Below are 4,556 nucleotides of genomic sequence, written 5' to 3'. Positions count from 1 at the left end.
GGGTCTCCTTACAGGAGAGAAAGGTGGGATATAAATCCAAACTCTCCTTCTCTCCCAGAGAAGCCTGTAGTGCCATAGCACTGTTCCCTCTGTCTCCACCACTCTCAGCCTACAAGACTCCACTTGCCTTACAAAGAATCCAGGAATTCTAATTCTTCTGTCGCACACCTCCCTTGCATTCTGGAGGATCTAGGTGTTACGAGTGATGGCAGGACTACCCAGTGGTGGGATCCAAAAATTTTAGTAACAGGTTCCCGTGGTGGTGGGATTCAAACTGTGGCGTAGCGCCAATGGGGCTGGGCGGGGTACGATGGGGGCGTGGCCGGGCATTCCGGGGCGGAGCATTCCTGGGCGGGGCTGTGGCAAGAACGCAGCCGCTGCGCCGGTCCTTGGGCGCAGCGAATGCACGCAGGCGCAGGCTGCCACGCACGCCGGTGCACCTCCTGCTAAACGGCTTCAAGTTCTGTGCGCTACTGCTGAGGAGGAGGAGGGGCATAACTAAGGCAAAAATCACGTGGCAAAATCACCAATTAGTAACCCCCTCTCGGCACACACAAATAATTAGTAACCTACTCTCGGGAACCTGGATCCCACCTCTGGGACTACCGTAGGGGTTAATTCACTTTACAGTTTACAGTTACCGTAGGGGTTTACAGTTAACCATAGGAGTTTACAGTTAACAATTGGAACAGTTAACAGCTAACTCTCAGTCTTAACTCTCCCAGGTCTCCCGTTCCAACTGCCCTCCCCAGGCCTCTTAACTCCGCCCATCAGCGTAAACTCTTAAAGGTACATATCACCACACAAGGAATCTTGCGCCCTAACTCTTCCATTCCTCTGGAAATCCTACAATGCTTAATTTCTGAAATGTGAGAAAGCAACACACGCCAGGGATGGGGTTGTGGGTCAGTACTGGAGCATCTGCTTAGTATCTCCAGCTATTAGGATCAAGGGTCAGGTGATGTAAAAGACTTCTGAGACCGTGGAAAGCCAATACTGGTCAGAATGGACAATAGCAACCACAACAAACCAGTGGTCTGATTCTGCTTAAGGCAGCTGTGCGTGCTCAAAGCAGGAACCCAGGTTTATCTTGAGGTCCTCCTCTGCTCCAGCTGTTTGTGGCTTCCAAGTATTGAGGACGAGGCATTTTGCACGGGCACAGAAGGATTTTGCTCTTTATTTTTAACTTTACATATTCCCAGAGCCCAGCCCTGACACAGAACACAGCTTCTGGAGTTAAAGCCCTTGTAAAACCTGACGGGGATTAAGCCTCATTACAAGTGGGCTCACATTTCAGGGCTCCCGGTTCCTTCGCCTGGTCCAAACCCAGGTTTATCTGTTTGACTAACACTTAAAATGTCACTCAACGGCATATGCAGCCATCGCAAATATTTCCTGGTCTGGAGCAGGTCCAGGACAGGGTTGCTATAGTAACTGGGGGAGGTGGGGAGCGAGAAACTTCAATCCCCAAACTCCAGGGATGAAATACGGCCTTGTAGGATAAAATACTTCAGCTGGCTTTGAGGTCACATTTGGAAACCCAGTAAACAGCTCAGAGTGAAACAAAAATGGGGTGGCCGGAAGGCTAAGATAAAACGGCTTGCGGGGTTGTGGTTCTCTGGGGAAGAGCTTGATTTAGGTCTGGGGCAGTAACCTAGACAGCTTAGAACAGTGATGCCGAACCTTTTCGAGACAGAGTGCCCAAATTGCAACCCAAAACCCACTTATTTATCACAAAGTGCAATTTAACCTGAATACTGAGGTTTTAGTTTAGAAAAAATGGTTGGCTCCGAGGCGTGCGTTACTCGGGAGTAAGCTTGGTGGTAGTCAGTGGCTTTGCTTTGAAGCAACCATGCACAACTCTGCAATAAGAATCACAGTCTAGGAGGGTTTCTACTCAGAAGCAAGCTTCCCATTGCAAGGCAATTGAGCTTAGCCTCCTTGTGTGCTGGACCACTCTTTAGTTCTTCTTCCATGAAACCAGTAATGTAACAGTGTTCTCTCTCATTGATGAGGATCGTGCGACTTCTGTGTAAAATGCCCATGAGAGGGCTTCCTGAGGGCCACCAAACTGTGCCATAGGTTCGCCACCACTGGCTTAGAACTAAATGCCTGTAGGATTCAAAGCTGGTATAATATGAACTGGGTTACCTCAGAGGCCCCACACACCAGGGATCGGAGGCGAAGGGGAGCTTTCTGAACGGCTGGTGTCCTTTCCAACCAAACTGGAGTCCCAGAATCTTTAAACTGTCTTATTTTTTCCCTTCCTTCCTCACCCCATTCTTAGTCCGTCATCTTTGTGCATATTCTAAACCATCTCTAAGACACCTTTTTCCCCCTTTTAACATTCCTCCCAGTAAAGTCTCTTTCAGGTGGAATTAAAAAAAAATCCTGTCTCTCTACACTATTGAACATTATCTTCTCCCTTTCCTATTTCACTGCATCTGCATACACACACACACACACACGCACACACACACACACACTCAACTCCAACCTAACCTGTTACCACAAGAGATCTTTTCCCTCTCTACAGTAGCCTTGTACTTTTCAAACTGCATTTTTGGTGTGTTTGTTTACACTTTCCCCCCCACATTTTAACAAGGGACCGAAAGGACTCAAAGTTCTACACAGGATTCGCAGCTTCTCGCTTTGTTTTCTCTCTGCATAGAGAGAAAGAGAGCCAAAGATGGGATATAGATCTCCTGCCTGATACTGCGGATCGGATCTCTCTCGCCCTTTCCCATATCTGATGCTACCCATCTGCAGTATCAGGTGGTCCCTTCCCTCATCTCCCTGAACTGCAAATGCAAGCAACAGCATGTGCTCAGGGGGATGCTCCGGCCAAGCTTGGCTCTCTATCTCAATCTAATCTAATCTCTGTGTTGCATCTCAGATCGTGCTTCTCTGCACCCTCCCTTTCCTCTCTTTCTCTATTGTCTCCACCTCCCTGCCTGCAACCCCCCCCTTTCCCCCCTGCTTGCTGGCTTTCTCTCTGGCTCTCTCTGGCTCTCCAAGTCTGTGGGATCCCCCCATTCACCGGCTCTCATTTGCTGTGCCATCCCCCTCCCCAACGTTACCTGTTGACAGGAGCAGAGCTCAGGTATGATGTGGGGGTGGGGGGGAGAGATCTGGGATTCTCAGGGGGGCAGGTATGGCAGTCGTGGTTATGAACCTCAGAGACTTTGGGGAAATGGGGGAAAGACCCCTGTGGGGAATAAGTTGGGAGGAAATGTGTGTGGGGCAGTTTCTGGCACGAGTTTCAGAAGAAGTCGGGGGAGTTGGGAGGCTTGCTTGAGAGATCTGTGTGGGGAGAGACGTGGGGGGTAATTTGGGGGGCAGGGATGGGAAAGGTAGTTATTGAGATGCGGGGCTGTTTGGGGAGTAAAGAAGCAAGGAAATAGCAAGGGGGCAATTCAGGTTTGCCTCTTAGATGGTGAGGAGGAAAGATATATTTGGAAAGTGTGTTGTAAATAACAGGGGGGAAATGGGATCAGTTTCTCAGAAAGGAGATATCTAGGGAGGGAAGTTGGATGGGGGACAAGCAGGTGTTAAGAAATTGTGGGGGTTTATTTGCATTTATTCAGAGGTGCATGGTAGGTACTGAGAAGTGTTTACATCTCTGGTAATCTGGGTGGGGAAGGCAAAATCCCTGGAAATTGACCCACTGAACAGCAACTTTGTGTGAAACAATCTTCCTGGCACAGACTTCAAAAAAAGGAGAGAGAAAAGAGGGGAGACAACTCAATTTGGCAAGCTCGTTCTATTGATATGTTTTTAAATAATCGAGTTCCTATAAATTAAAAATAACCCTCTCAGGATTGTTGAGGATGAAGGAAACTACCAAATAAAAATGTCATTCGATCCCGGCAATTAAATTCCGTAATCAATTATAATTTCCCCCCCTGCCACCCGACATGCCTCCCCTGGAAAAAAAAAAACCCAGCATAGTCAATGAATTCTACATGTGTAGAGTTAGGAATCCTGTTATCTGGCCCACTGATGTTCCATTTGAGCGTTAAATCAATTTGTTCACTTGGTTTAATGCTACTATCATTACTAATAACTTACTCATCGGGGCTTTTTTGCCATTTCAACCCCTTGGGGATTCAAACACCTGTAAACGTCAGTTGCGATTTTTTTGAAAATGAAATCAATTTTTTTCCCCGTTGTGCCATAGCCTATAACTTTTGACCAGCTATGACTTCATGGGGGAAAAAAACATGTTTTGAAAAGACAGAGAAGGGAAAGAAGCAGCCAGGATTTCTGTGTAAGTGAGGTGGGGGCAACAGAAAGATGTGTGTTTTCCCAACAGAGCAATGGGACATCGGGAGAAATTCACCATAAAAGCTCACATGTAACTCTTACATGGGAAGTAGGGGGCAGTTTGAGACCTGACCTGTGTAGCCCATAATGTGGACATCAGAAATTGAGGCACCCCCCCCCCCCCCGCCACAAGCTGGCGTTACCAACGGGGCTCCGCTTACTCCCAGTACGCCTCTTTGTTAGCAAACCAACATTTCCCTCTGTCGCAACTGTGGACTCTTTGACTCTTG

At 47.9% G+C, this 4,556-nt stretch overlaps 1 protein-coding gene across 1 annotated transcript in view; it reads left to right on the top strand.

Annotated features, from left to right (window-relative positions):
- Positions 1 to 2,968: 2,968 nt before the first annotated feature.
- DOC2A (double C2 domain alpha) overlaps positions 2,969 to 4,556 on the top strand; it is a 55,709-nt gene continuing 54,121 nt past the window's right edge. Inside the window, 1 exon segment of the mRNA XM_048518414.1 lies at positions 2,969 to 3,103. The gene's annotated coding sequence lies outside the window, so the exon portion shown is untranslated.

The sequence above is a fragment of the Sphaerodactylus townsendi genome, linkage group LG15 (assembly GCF_021028975.2).
Source record: "Sphaerodactylus townsendi isolate TG3544 linkage group LG15, MPM_Stown_v2.3, whole genome shotgun sequence".
NCBI lineage: Eukaryota > Metazoa > Chordata > Lepidosauria > Squamata > Sphaerodactylidae > Sphaerodactylus > Sphaerodactylus townsendi.
The sequence above is the reverse complement of the archived record's forward strand: the minus strand, read 5'-3'. Positions and strand labels throughout refer to the sequence as shown.